The 15,813-nt window shown below is 38.5% G+C and overlaps 2 non-coding genes across 2 annotated transcripts; one reads left to right on the top strand and one right to left on the bottom strand.

Moving 5' to 3' along the window:
* Positions 1-5,827: 5,827 nt before the first annotated feature.
* Positions 5,828-5,899, top strand: TRNAH-GUG. The gene has a single exon. It is a non-coding gene; the product is annotated as a tRNA-His (tRNA).
* A 600-nt stretch (positions 5,900-6,499) lies between these two features.
* TRNAH-GUG lies at positions 6,500-6,571 on the bottom strand. The gene has a single exon. It is a non-coding gene; the product is annotated as a tRNA-His (tRNA).
* Between the last annotated feature and the right edge of the window lie 9,242 nt (positions 6,572-15,813).

Below are 15,813 nucleotides of genomic sequence, written 5' to 3'. Positions count from 1 at the left end.
ATAATTTAAGACCTTTTTATAATCAAAGATGCATATGTTGACCTCTTTTTGGCATTTCTTGGCTGTATTAATTCTCTAGAGTGTATCAACAATAATGTCTTTTTTTTCTAAAATCAGCTTGAGCATTTCATGTAGGGCTCTAATTTCTGTGGGATGATCCTAAGCATTATTATGCTTAGGATCAACCCACAGTTGATGATAATGATGATAATGACGATGATGATGACAACGATTATACACAACAGATACAAACTCAATGTACACCACTCCAAACGTGATTGCAGAAAATGCAACTTCCGCAACAGAGTGGTCAATGCCTGGAATGCACTATCTGACTCTGTTGTTACATCCTCAAACCCCCATAACTTTAACTTTAAACTGTCTACTATTGACCTCACCCCATTCCTAAGGGGCATGCATAAGAGCATCATTGTGCCTACAGTCCCCATTTATTCGTACCCATTTCATCCATACTCATGTTTATTCTTATACCTATTATCTTGTAAACAATTGACAAATCAAATAAATAAAAATAATAAATGCATAAATAAATTATTTATTTTACCAGCATATGAAATTAAGAATATTGGAGGATAGTTTGCACAATCTATGAGTTCTTCTTTCTTGGATATTGATATATAAATAAAGTTTTTCCAGTCGGCCACTATGTCAATTCTCCAGATTTGCTGAGATAGTTTAGTTGGAACGTCTAGTGATTCTCCTCCTGTTGCCATCTTTAATAAATATTCCGTAAATTGCTATGGCCTCCAGACTTGCTGATGAGTAGAATTCTAGCCTGATTTATCATCTGGTTCTAGTTTTCTTGTAAATAGGAATAACTTCTAAGATATTCTGTTATTGCTGCTTCTTGTCTAAAGTAGACAAGAACTTTAGGTCATAGTCACTGTGATGAAGAATATGAATTTAGAAAAAGGGAGGAAAAGTAATAACAATATAAACTAGACTTATGCTGCAACTCCAAAGATGTAATGTGGCCATCTGATATTTGCTGCAGAATCAATGGTGGTGAAGCTTGCTTTTATTTTAATACATGTCAGTTATTTATTTGATATTTTCTCTCTTCATGAGAAAATGATTGTGTTCATACTACAACTCATTTAGAACAACAGAAGAAAACTTAGGGGTCTGTGATTTCCAATACTCTTTTATCGGGATTGAAACACGTATTCTGAATCTGCCATTTATGCACATGATCATTAATAGTGTATAGTGTTGTGAAATATAGTCATCAGAAAACGAGATGTCAGCCTCTGCTTCGCTACTTGCTTTTGGCTGTCATTGAAATGGGTAGAAGGAGACATGGTATTTGGGAGGGGAAGTTTAAGTACAGGAGTGATTGTAAAAAAGGGAGTTTTGTTCTCACCATCTGCTATGCATGCTGCAGATAGTGGATTTGCCTGCCAGGGCCAACTGTCCGGCATACCAACCTGAGAAGAGGGAACCCACATGACACCTGAGGGGTGTGCGGATTGGACTATGGGATGGGGTTACCAGGGGGAGGGAGTTGGGTCACATATTGATATCCATGATTACGCACAATTTGCCTCAGATCTTGCTCTGCTTAACTGCTATCTACTCATAACCAGTAAAAGTACTCTTAATGCTGCAAAATGGAGTTGAGTGGTTTCTTTCTTGGTTGCTGAGGGAGCTGGCTTGACATTAGCCATGTCAAAAATGGTAATCTGAGGTTTAAAGGTAAATATTTCCCTGCCAATCATGTTTGACTATAGGGCATGGTGGTCATCTCCGTTTCTTGGCCAAGGGAGTCAGAGATGTCCAAAGACAATTTCCATGGTCATGTGGCTAAGGTGGCTGTACATCAAAGGTGCATGGAATTCTGTTACCTTCCCACCAAAGTGGTACCTATTAATCTACTTGCAGTTCAGTAGTGGATTTCGGCTCCCGTTGCAACCGGTACGCTGCAATGGGATCTGGGTGTGCACAATGGGCACGCATGCTGTGCACGCATGCTCACTCACTGCCTGCAACGCTCAAGCTGCTCGGTTGGAGTATCACACAGGCACCGTATGCTGCCCATGCTTGCGTAGAAAGCCCGTTTCCTTCAAATACAGGTAAGGAACGAGGGAGGGTGGGCCCTCCAAAGCAGCATTCCAGTATGGTGGTTGCTGCATCTGGCAGGCACGAGTAAGCACGTACCGGGGCATACCGCCTGCAACCCACCACTGTTGCAGTTGCATGCTTTTGAACTGCTAGGTGGGCAGGAGGTGGGGCAAGTAACGGAAGCTCACCTGTTGCGTGGGGTATGGGTCTGAGCTCCAGCTGACAAGCTCAGCGCCTTTAACCGCTGAAGGACCCCACCATAAAAATGCTAAATCCAAACCTCTTCATCTGGCCTAGCAATAAAACATCCTAATATTATCTTGAACTCTTCGAACCAGATCTAATAACCTGAGTTCAAACTTCTCCTATTTTATTAAATGCACTTACACTTTTTATTCAGATATATTGAAAAAAGAACCCTCAGCATTGTTCAAATGTGAGTTTTAAGTTTCCAAAGAAAAATGTATAAGGCCAAACAAAACCCAAGCTTGTTTGATTCACTTACCCTACAATGTTTCTTCAAGGTATGATTAACTTAAGATGGCTTAACTGTTTTTAATTTGAAACAGATGCCTGTGATTTTGGCCAACCGTGATATGAAGTACACAGTATGTATAAAGTACAAAATTTCCAGCCAGAATACAATGGCTGTCTACTTTAATCCTACATGCTTGTTGTTGAGGGATATGCCGTCTGTAATCCAGTTTTGAACTGATTTATTTTTCCACTGACAACTTCCACTGTCATGAAGAAATCATGCTATTTATTTTTTAAGGAAGAAAATTGATGTATAAAAAATGAGCAGAATAAAGATTGGCATTCAAATCTCTACTCCCAGTAGAGCAGAAAGAGACTTTTTGCATCTTAGTGAGCATCAAAAGACAGCGCCCCACCCCACCTCCCAAAAAAAATCAAGAGACAAAAAAACCAAAATCAGGAGGTTTTCCAGTTCATGTATATTTGAGATGCAGTTAATTTGGGTATAATATGAGAGAACTACATTATTTATACATCTTGGTCCTTGAGTTATATTCACATAATATCATCTCAGATTTATCACATAATGTATCACATAATATATTCTCAAGTTTATCACCTTTTCAATTTTCACTGTTAAAAAAGAGAACAACTTAAATGCTAATGTAAACAGCCATTATTTATAGCAGTACTTTCCAAACTTTTTCCTTCATTATCCCAAAAAGCTTATCAGAAACCGCTTTTTACTATTTATCAGAAAAACTTGATTTATATGCATATCCCTGTTGTGATTGGGTAATGGGTTCATGTGTCATTTATACTACTTTTATCCACTTTTGAATAAATTACCCAGGGGCAATTTGGGAGGCACATTTATAATATCATAATAGGATTAACCCACCACTATTGAAATAGTAAAAGACACAAGGCTCACTACCTTGCACAACCCCCTGGAGCATCTCAATCACAAAACCCCAGAGCCCTATAAAGATTCATCCACTCAGTCATTTTGTCAGTTACCCCAAAAACATTGCTGCTGTCACTGAAGTTTTTGGAAACCAAATAAATCTTCTTTCTTTGCAGTCAGCCTCCATTTTATTTCCAGCACCTTTTCCCAGCTTTGAACCTGACCGGAGTTTTCTTCCCACAGCAACTTTGAATACTCACTAAAGAAATGGCTGTAACTTGAAGACAAACTGTATTCCAGGTCCTGTATTCTATACTGAGTCTGACATTAAGTCTCTAATCCTCAAGCTTTTTTCACAGATTATATTTACTGATAACATGAAAATGGGCAGATGACGGTCCTTGGTTTGCTGAAGAATGCAGGAAAATACATTATTTGCCCTTCCCTCCCTCTGCTTATGTTTTATTTCTTTCAGGATCACTTTCCTTTTCAGATCCTGATATTTTCTATCTGGCATCTTGTCTTTTGGCATTTCGCTTATTCTTTATTTTAGCCACTGTGGCATTTGATATCCCTTTAAACTCCACCACTCCCTTTTCCTCTTCATCTATTTCTCCGTATTTTCTTGATTAAAATCAAAACAATGACATTATTTTCATTTTCCCTTTCTTTTTTGTTAAAAAACACTGTGACTTATCAGCATGCTTGTGGTTTCTATTTCCACTTATTTCCTAGCCATGAACAGATCCTCGGGAATGAATCTTTTAGCTTTTCTGCAATTCCTGAATAGTTCCAGTTCAGTATTCCTGAACTACTTGATGAAGTAGTTAATCCATTTGATCCAGTTGATTTGATCATCTTTAGCACAATGAATTGAAGGCAAACAAGGTCCAGGCAGAAGAAGAACATCATGGCTTCAAAACCTAAGGGACTTGTTTGGACAAAACTCAGCAGCACTTTTTCATGCGAATGTTGACAAAAATAGGATTGCCAACATGATCGCCAATGTCCAATGACATAGATGGCAGAAGAAGAAGAAGAAGAAGAAGAAGAAGAAGAAGAAGAAGAAGAAGAAGAAGAAGAAGAAGAAGAAGAAGAAGAAGAAAGAAAGAAAGAAAGAAAGAAAGAAAGAAAGAAAGAAAGAAAAAAAAGAAAGAAAGAAAAGAAAGAAAGAAAGAAAGAATGGAGAACATCTCCTTTATCCCACCAATTTTAGAAGGGAGCGAGATGGTCAAGACAGGTTCTGAAATCTTTTATCAGCATCATCCAGTGCTTCCCAGTCTCCTTGACATGAAGAATAAAATCATGCTAAGTGATAAATATCCATAAGTGACCATTCATCAGCTCCAGATATTAAATCTGCAGCTGAATCTAAGACCCACGGAGTTTGGATTTGCTCACTGGGTGAGAATCCATTGCCGCTGAAGTAAGAGTTTCCAAAGCATTATCAAGGAAGATTAACTATTGAGATTGTTATACATACATACATACATACATACATACATACATACATACATACAATCATATTAACCATTATCTATCCACTGCAGGATAAAGGCCTTTTCTACATATTTCCAACCAATACGGTCCTGAGCTTTCTTTTGCCAATTAGACTGCAATACTTGTTGATGTCAATCCAATTGAAACCTTCCTGAACTGTTGAATTTTAAGATTAACAAATTAACAGAATTGGAAGGGACCTTGTAGGTCTTCTATTCTAACACACAAATCTGCCTTAGCAGAATACCCCGCACCATTTCTGACAGATGCCTGTCCAATCTCTCCTTCAAAGCCTCCAGTGATGAAGCTCCCACAACTACCGAAGGCAACTTCTGTTCCATTGGTTGATTGTTCTCACTGTCAGAAAATTTCTCCTTATTTCTAGGTTGAATCTCTCCTTGATAAGTTTATCTTAATGTCTCTGAGGCCTAAAGGAGAGGCCCTGTTCTTCCTTTAATTATTTTTATTTGCACTGTGGTCCCTGATTTTTTTAAAAAATCCCTTTGCAGATGTCTGATGTTATGGAATTAATATTTTAAATCCCTCCTATTCTCAATCTTCATCAGAAAGGAGAAGTGAAAATCATATAGAATCATAATGTTAATGTATTTTATTAAAAATAATAGCATAAAGTTATATTTGTGTGAAATGCAATATGTGCCACCACAGGAACGAAAAAAAAAATCCTTATAGTAAGATAAAAGTAATGAAAGTGATTTTTAAAAATGAAATGAAATAAAATAAGTGGACAATTGGGGTGAAGTTTCAATCATATTGATTGACACTAGAGGGCAGTAGTCTCACAGCTCTGCTAGAGGGGGTTGCAAATCAAGCATGTGCAAACAGCTTCTCCAATAGCTTGCCGTGATCGTATAGTGGTTAGTACTCTGCGTTGTGGCCGCAGCAACCTCGGTTCGAATCCGAGTCACGGCAGGAAAAAAAAGCATCAAAAGGGGAAGGAGTCTTTTTCCTGTTATTCTTCTTAAAATAATAACAACATTAAAGAAAATTTATTTTTATATAATATATAATATATAATATTTATATAATTTCTAATACTGCAAATGTGTCAAGTGCCAGTTGCCCCTGAGGAGATTGGGCCATGGAACTATTTCCAGCAGTTAAAAGCAAAAACCGGTGAAAGTTTAAAAAAAAAAGTTTATTGTATGTGTTTCAAAAGCCATAGGCTCCACTGATCTCTTCAGAAACAATTGGGAGTTAATAGCCATGTTATAAGTAGACCCTAATGCACATGATAAATAATTGTTTTTTTAAAAAACAGCAATTATTTTACATGTGAATAATAAATAATCTGACTGAATATTTGGAGAGCTGAACTGTGGCTATTTTATAACTAATAGACAGTATCTTTAAATAGGCAGGGAAGGGGATATGGGTGGCCTCCCCTTGCTCATAACCACATTCTCTGGAATAGTTTCTGTAAACTTTTTTTTTTTAATAACTTCTTAAAATTAGAAAACTCTTAAGCAAGATAAGAGAACGTTTAGGATTAAAAACTTGCTCCTTCTAATGTGCCGTGACTCGGATTCGAACCGAGGTTGCTGCGGCCACAACGCAGAGTACTAACCACTATACGATCACGGCGAGCTAACTGGAACTGGGATCACCGTGGCTTTTTTTCGTATGTAGACTAAATGATGACGTCTGCGTTTTTAGTGCCACCTACTGGCAAATGTATATACAAAGATATTGCCTTTGAATATCTCCTCAGTTCCAAATAAGATTGACTTCATTTCCCTGGTTGTTGTTTTTTTTTCTTTTTCTCTTTTAGGAAAACCAATGAGCAATAAGGAAAGGAGCAAAATTTCGAGGGGCACAAAAATATGCAGAGCTTATGCCAAGAACAGGTTTGAACCCCTTGAGTAGCTTAAGAAAAATATGAAACTGAAACAAAACTTTTGTGACTTTATAGTTTTAAGAAAAACATAGCATTGACGATTGAGAAAAACTATTTAATAACTGTTTAGTAACAATAGAAAACAAATAGGAAAAAGTAGGTAAGGAATGTTATTCTTTTGGCTATTTTAAAACTATTTTAAATAATAGATTACAAGTTGAAAACATTCATAAATATTATGAAAGCTATAAACAACATTTTGTTCTTAATTATTTTGATTATTTGGTATTTGTTCCATTAATTATGTGTGCCACCCAAGGTGGACATTTATATAAATAAAAATAAAATGAAGGCAAAATAAGAATGGATTTGGAGGAAAACGCATGAGAAATAAGCCAATTAATAAGAGTACTGATGATGCTATCTAGTTTGGCTAATGAAACCTCTGCAACAAACCAAGTTCAGAGAGCACCAAGGACCCCACATTTCAACCCTGAACTACAAATATTCTCATTTAGTGGAAGCAAATTAAGTTATCATCATTTTGTTCCAGCCTTTTGTTCTTTTTGACATTAGAAAGACAACTCTAACTCTAAAGAGCCACTTGGCAGTGAGATGGATAGCATTAAAGTTAATATAAATAAATAAATAAAATTGCATGGACATTGGACATTGCTGCTAAAGAGTAACAGTAACATTAATACTCTATCACACATGGAGCATTAACAATCTTAAGTGATCAGTGAGATATGGTCAATATAACACAGGCGCATTTGGTTTCCTTAGGATGAGAAAGCTCTTTAGATTCTTGGTGTCTAATAATAATTATAGGCATAATTAGATTATATATAATTATAATCGGGTGAGCTGCTACAAGTTCGCCCAGGTTCGGAAGAACCCGTAGCTAACATTATGGCCAGTTCGGAAAACCTCCAAATCCCACCCCTGGCTGGTCCCGCCCACCCCATCCCTCTTGCTGTGGTGCAGGAGGCCAATTAGGCCATGCCCATCATGGCCACGCCCACCAAGCAATTCGTCAGAGAACCCGTTGTTGACATTTTTGAGATCCACCCTGATAATTATACAGGCAAAATGTAGAGCTGCTCTCTTATTGCTTTACCTGCCATCCAAAATCTCCTTGTATCGTGACTTCTTTCCCCTTCGCTAAACTGGGCATGGGCATGGTCAGCACATGACGCATCCAGCCCGTGGGCCACGAGTTTGAAAGTCCTGCATTAGCTGAAGGAGCTTCAGAAAATACCCTTCCTCCCAGTTATGAGCAGAACAACTTTAAACATTCACAAAATGTGAAGCCACTTTGGGATGATTGAGATCTACTCTGAAGGATCTCAGGAGCCACAACGAATTGAGCATTTTTTGATACTTTGTTTTGTACAGACCCCTCACATCCTGGAAATAAATAATTTCAACTTCTACCCTCAAAACAATACTATAGGGCACAGCACACCAGAACAATGACACAAGGACAGTTTTTCCCTGAATGCCACCACTCTGCTAAACAATTAATCCCCACAACACTGTCAAATTATCTACTAAGACTATATGACCATTATTCTTCTCTTCCCTCCTAGTACCTATCCCTTTCCTAGTATCTATTTCTTTCCACTTATAATTATAACCATGTTGCTTGTATCTTTAAAATTTATATTGTTTTATTTGTTTCCTAGTATAATTTGATTGCTTATTAGTAACTTATGACTATCACTAAGTGTTGTATCTTATGATTCTTGATAAATGTATTCAATTTTATTTTTCTCTATATACACTGAAAGCATATGCACCAAACACCAATCACACTTGGCCAATAAAGAATTCTGTTCTATTCTATTAAACCAAGAGATATGCCAATCTCCTATGGCAGTGATGGCGAACTTTTTCAGCACCAAGTGCCGAAAAGGAAGTGCATTCATGTGCGTCTGGGATGCAACCCAGAAGAGGGGAATGTGCATGCCAGAAAATGAACTTTCAGTTTCCTATGTGCGCATGCACGCTGGCCAGCTAGTCTTCCGGTTATTGGTGCGCATGCATGCATGACGATCAGCTGGCCAGCGCACATGCTCACACCAGAAAATGGAAGACCAGCTCTTCCAGTTTCTGGCACTGCTGCACGCATAAAGAACAGCTGATCATTGCACGTGCATGCGCACCAAAAACCCAGAAGAAGAATGGGTGACACTACACATGCCAGGCGACATGGCTCTGTATGCCACTTCAGGCACACGTGCCATAGGTTCGCCATCACAGTCCAGAATGTCAGAAAAGTCCATCCTCAAATTTTAGATCGGGGTCAATTGGGGGAGATGTCACAAAAGTCTTGGAGGTGCAGGTTACCATAACAGCCTGCTACCATTGCATCGTCGTCGTGTCATCTGATCAGATGAACTGTTGTTAAAAAATCTTTTTAACAAGAGCAGCAAAGAGATGATCAACCAACACAACAGTTCTAATTAACAAGTAGGGACTGAAGGAAACTGCTCTCTTGCTGCTACTGTATATATCAAATGATGCTTTCTTTAAAGCTAGAAATGGTTTTAACCCAGAGAAACACTTCGCAGATAGAGACTAGATAATAACAGTGCGCTCTTTAATTATGCTACATGAGTCTCACACATTTCACAATTACAGCAATCACTGTTTCCCTTTTAGAAGTTTTGATAGGAATGTGTCAGTTTTGCTAATGAGAATGCTACATATGTTTCAGTGAAGAAAAATGGTCCATTGTAAAATAAAGACTTATCAAGAATAGATGTCAAATTGAACCAGGAAACATGCTAAATGTTTCACAAAGATTCCAGCAGAGATGATTTGGGGTATAACAAAATTGATTTGCAATAATAGCCAACGGTAATGAAGTGAAACCATACCATTTTATTAAAACAAATAATACCCTTCAATTTAATTTAGTGCCGCATCAATCATGCAAGTTTCAAACAGGCCTGCAACAATTATGGGCTATTTTGAAAACTGTTATATCTTGATATCACAGCCAGCGGTACAAATCTGACAGTTGGCCTTTACAATGTGTTTGCCCCAGACAATTATAGTCCAGAGTAAATATATTGTAGAGGTAGGGGTGTCATACCACAGAGACAATATTTGGAAGTGTCTTTCAAAAGGATTTAGACTACAGCACACTTTTCCCAATAAAAATGAACTTTTTGGGAAACCTGGGTTTAAAATTAATATATAGAGTAATGAAAGTGGTTGCATACTCAATTAAGATTGCTAAAAAGACATAAAGATTCATTGAGTCAGTTAAACTTTCTCATGAGTACAAGTTAGAGGAAAGTGATTCCTGATGATCTTATATGTTGAAGTCTTCTGTATGTGATAAAAAAATTGAGCCATTAGTTCAGGGTTTCCCAACTTTGGCAATTTTCCAGATATCTGGACTTGAACTCTCAGAATTCTACCACCAGTACAGCCATTGCTAAGAATTCTGGGACTCAGATGAAGCCATAGAGCCACAGAAGACCTTAATCAGGATTGGATTTGAACCAGGACTGGGCTGCTGGGTATTTGCATGGGTCTGGGCAATCCTCTAGCTAGGATTCTGCCCAGTTTGGCGAACCCTCAAATGCCACCGCTGGCTGGCCACGCCCACCCTACCCCTCCCAGGAGTCTCCACATGGCCCATTCATCATGCCAGGTAAGTGCAGGGCTCACATGGAGGTTCACGGAGGGGGGGGGGGAATGGGCCTACCAGAGGTTCCAGAAGTCCACAAACAGGCCTGTTTCCAGCCTCCAGAGGGCCTCTGGAGCCTGGGGGAGCAGTTTTCACCCTTCCAGAGGCTCAAGTAAAGCCTCTGGAGCCTGGGGAGGGCGAATCCCCCCTCCCCACTGTTGTGCAGGAGGCCAACTAGGCCATGCCCATGATGATCACAGCCACATAGCAACAGGACAGCGAACCCGTTGCTGAAATTTTTGAAGCCCACCCCTGATTTCAACAAACAAATAAACCACATCCAAATATAAGCTCCTTGGATGAGCAATTTATGAATATATTCTAGAACCCACGTCAAACCCCAGGGAAGATTCAGTAAGTTGTTCGTAAGAGCTTGTGATCCATTTCTCCAGTGGAGATACAAATGCCTTAAAACACTTAAAACAGTATAGACTGGTATGAGAGTGTGAGGTCATCTTAATATAATAAGTGGCTAGCAATGTCTGCATGATGCTACCAGGTGACTTATACATTCAGCAAACAAATGAATTAAACCTAAATCTGCAGCTAAGTTCTGTCACAAACTTCTTGCACAAACCGCTCTGAATAGAAAAGGATGTACAGTATTTAAATTTAAGAAATCATCTATCCTGCTTATAACATTTGAAATATTACATCTACTGCTATCCAAAGTACTAAAATGGGGTCATGGATGGGCAGAGTTTAAGAGCACCTACTAAACAAACATCATTAAGAATAAAACCTGTTTAAGTCAAAAGCATATGAATTTAGATTAATGTGAATGAAATGTGTGGGTGTCACCCCTCAAGATGCTCTGGATTGAGCCAAATGGAGATGGCTTTGCCAATAAGTGGATCCTGCCATAGTGTGGGATTAAGGAGGAGGAGGGGGGGGAGGAGGAGGAGGAGGAGGAGGAGAAGGAGGAAGAGGAGGAGGAAACAACATTTAAATTAAGAAACTGAATGACAGCCTAAGAAGACAGGACTTGGTTATACCACATACATGTTGGACTATTGCTATCACTAAATACAGAGGAAGCAAACAGTCGTGGCTTTTTAATTCTTCCTTTGTGTCATCAGATCTAGTGTGCCTTGGCAGCGCTTTTCAAAAGCCCATTAATAATACATATGTTACATCAAGTTGTATTTACAGAGAGCGTCTCTTAAACACATCTGATCTATTATGCAGCCTTCAACTTTTAAGTGTAGTAGTCTTGATAAATTCTTACTCTTAGGAATACATTTTAAAACACTCTCAGCAAAATGATCAAAATATTTGATGGGCATGAAAGCGTGAAAATCCTGTCCTCTCAAAATAATGTTTGTTTTGGAATATTAGATTTTATTGAATTATATAAAACAACATAGAGCACTGTATGCTTTTTCCATTACCATATTAGCAACATTTATGTTGTATGGTATCTGTTGCGTTAATGATATAAGATAATAGAACCAATCCCACCTTCAAATAAAATAACTCTTACATATACTTAAAGCTAGAGCACATTTAGTTTTTCGGAGAGCCCTTCAAAAGTGAATTGCTGCCAATAAATTGCTGCTTCAAAATATAATAGGGTTGCTGATCTAGGACCCTTAATGGATAATCTAATGCAGTGTTTCTTAACCTTGGCAACTTTAGGAGAGGTAGACTTCATCTACCAGAATTTCCCAACCAGTTTAGCAGGCTGGGGAATTCTGGGAGTTGAAGTCCACCTCTCTTAAAATTGCCAAGGCTTAGAAACACTGATCTAATGCATTTTCTGATTATGTAGAAATACATTAAATTGAATGCATATGTATTGGTGGTTTTGGATCAAAACTAAAGCATGATTATAATATACTGGCTAGACTAACTTAATGTTTTTAAAAACACATACATAAATAAGAAACCAAAATAGTTATAGCAGTCCATCAGAAAAGAAGGACGTCCCCACAGAATTTAAAGATTTATGAAAAGAAAAATCTGTGATGTACATGGGGGGCTTGGAAGCAAACGATGGAGATACTGCATGGCTTCCACCACTGTTCTTTGTAACGTGGAGGCACGCTGCCTTCAGGCCAATGAAGAATATTTGTAGCTCAGGGTTGAAATGAGGGGTCCTTGCTGCTTTCTGAGCTTGCTTATATTCTTACAGATATTTCATTATCCAAACTGGGTAACTTCATCAGTGCTAGTAGCATATAAAAGTTAGTAGCACTGATGATGTTGCCTAGTTTGGATAATGAAACATCTGCAAGAAAACAACCAAGCTCAGCGAGCACCAAGGACCTCTAACTTGAAATAACACGGATATTCAAGACCTGTAGCCCTTAATAGACTAACCTTCCATAAATGTATTCAATCTCCCTTTTAAAGCTATCCAAATTGCATTCTGTGGAGAAATGTTTTATTTTTTCTATTCTAAATCTCCTCCTATTCATGTTTTGAGAAGAGAACCTTCTTCTTCTCTACTTTCTCCTTGCTGTGCATGAAATACAGGTGAAACTCGAAAAATTAGAATATCGTGCAAAAGTTGATTTATTTCAGTAATGCAACTTAAAAGGTGAAACTATGAGATAAGACTCATTACATGAAAAGCAAGATAGTTCAAGCTGTGATTTGTCATAATTGTGGGTCAGTTTGCTGGCCAATCAAGCACAGTAATCCAACAGTCATTGAACCAGGTTTTGGTGCTTTTGGCAGTGTGGGCAGCTGGAAAATGAAGTCAGCACCCCGTTAAATCTTGTCTGCAGAAGGAAGCATGAAGTGCTCCAAAATCTCCTGGTAGTTGGCTGCGTTGACTTGTCTTAATGAAGCACAGTGGTCCAAACTCCTGTTGCTCAGAGGTCCAAAGTCCTCTTTTCTGATGAGAGCAACTTTTGCATCTCATTTGGAAACCAAGAACCCAGAGTATGGAAGAAGAATGGAGAGGCCAATCAAACACAGTAATCCCATGGTCATTGAACCAGTTTTTGGTGCTTTTGGCAAAAGGTGCTCTTATCAGAAAAGAGGACTTTGGACCAAGGAGCAACAGGATTTTGGACCACTGTGCTTCATTAAGACCAGGGTCAACGCAGCCATCTACCAGGAGATTTTGAAGCACTTCATGCTTCCTTCCGCAGACAAGCTTTATGGGGATGCTGACTTCATTTTCCAGCTGCCCACACTGCCAAAAGCACCAAAACCTGGTTCAATGACTATGGGATTACTGTGCTTGATTGGCCATCAAATTCGCCTGACCTGAACCCCATAGAGAATCTATGGGGCATTGCCAAGAGAAAGATGAGAGACATGAGACCGAACAATGCAGAAGAGCTGAAGACCGCTATTGAAACATCCTGGTCTTCCATAACACCTCAGCAGTGCCACAGGCTGATAGCTTCCATGCCACGCCACATTGAGGCAGTAATTGCTGCAAAAGGGGCCCAAGCCAAGTACTGAGTACATATGCATGCTTATACTTTTCAGAGGTCCAATATTGTTCTATATACAATCCTTGTTTTATTGATTGCATGTAATATTCTAATTTTCTGAGATGGTGGATTTGGGGTTTTCATGAGCTGTAAGCCATAATCATCACAATTATGACAAATCATGGTTTGAACTATCTTGCTTTGCATGTAATGAGTCTTATCTCATATATTAGTTTCACCTTTTAAGTTGCATTACTGAAATAAATGAACTTTTGCACGATATTCTAATTTTTAGAGTTTCACCTGTAATACACCTCTATCATTGCCTTCCTAAACATTTTTTTTTCTAACCTAAAGAACCCCAAATTTCATCTTGTCTCACAAGAAAAGTTTAACTCCTGATCATCTTGGTCAAGGTGTTGATATCATTCCTGTCGGGCGCACCTGTGGCGGCCCAAACACTCTACCAGTGAAAACAGGCTCCTGAGTTCCATTTTCACTGGCAGAGGGTTGCAGGAGCCTGTGGCAGCCAAAAACAGAGCTTGGGAGGCCATTTTCGCTGGCAGAGGCCCTGCGGGCTGGTACTTCGCTGTTTCCACTGTAGCACCACTGGCTAGATCTAAGTACCCCACAGGCTGGATCCGGGCCCTGGGCCTTGAATTTGATATCCTTAATCTTGGTTGTTCTTTTTTTGATCTTTTTATACTTTTATTATACAAAAACTGAAGCCTCACACAGTATTCCTGATGGGGACAAACAATAAAGTTGTATAAGGGCATTACTGTGTTAGTGTTGTCACTTTCACTCTCTTTGCTAATGATCCTTAGCATGGAATTTCCTTTGTCACAGCTAACGCATGGTGCGTTGACATCTTAATTGAGCGATCCATTACAATGTCAAGTTCTTTTTCTTGCTTAGTTACAGGCGGCTTAGACACCCATTGGAGTGTCAGTGAAGGTTTTTGCCCCAATGCACTCACTTTACATTATTTAAATTTGGTTGATCATACATCCAATTTAGGGAGGTCCCGCTAGAACATTTCACAGTGACTTTTGGCTTCAACCACCCTGAATAATTTAGCATCATCCACAGACTTAGCCGGACTGTCTGCCTATATGTGTTAAGATGATTCATAGGTAAACTCTGTAATAAGATTAAACAAAATAACATAAAAATTCATGGAAGCCATTAATTTTTCTAAAACTATTTATATGCTGGAGAATTACAAACAGAAGGAGATCAAAAGAATCAAACCAATCCCAGAATTACGCCTTTGAATGGCTATGCAGTTTGTAAATTAGAATATGTGGCAAGACACTGATAACATGCTAAGTGTGTGTTAGATTTTGAAGTATCAGATACTTTCTGGAAGTATCAGATACTTCAAGGAAAGACCTCAAATCTAACCCTCCTATCTTTCCTTGGTTCTGAAAAGGCAAAGGCCGACTTTTCAATTTCCTTCTACTAAGATCAAAGCAGACTTCTGGCTTAGCAGGAAATTAAAATAAACAAAAATCTATTGGAGTTTTGGTAACCAAACTGGGAATATGTTTTAGATGGAACAATATGTCTAAAAGCCCAATATCTTCAAAGATGTAATGTCACCTAATCATTAGAAGAAATCATGATCTCTAAATCCCACTTATGATTGCAGATAATTGTCTTCCTCTGGAAGTAGTACCTATGTTAGGTGACTAAGGGGTGCAGTATATCACCTTCCTTGAAAACATTTTGATATATCTCCCAGTCTATTCTGTAGTACACAGTTTGATCCTTGGTTCTTATTATCAGAATGATTTATGATCAGAATGATAATCCAATTCAAATTATTAAGAATGTGATCAGACCTGAAAAGTTATCTTAGATTTTCAATGTCCAAAATATGAAACAA

Source organism: Thamnophis elegans, chromosome 3, assembly GCF_009769535.1.
Source record: "Thamnophis elegans isolate rThaEle1 chromosome 3, rThaEle1.pri, whole genome shotgun sequence".
In the NCBI taxonomy this organism is placed as follows: domain Eukaryota; kingdom Metazoa; phylum Chordata; class Lepidosauria; order Squamata; family Colubridae; genus Thamnophis; species Thamnophis elegans.
The sequence above is the reverse complement of the archived record's forward strand: the minus strand, read 5'-3'. Positions and strand labels throughout refer to the sequence as shown.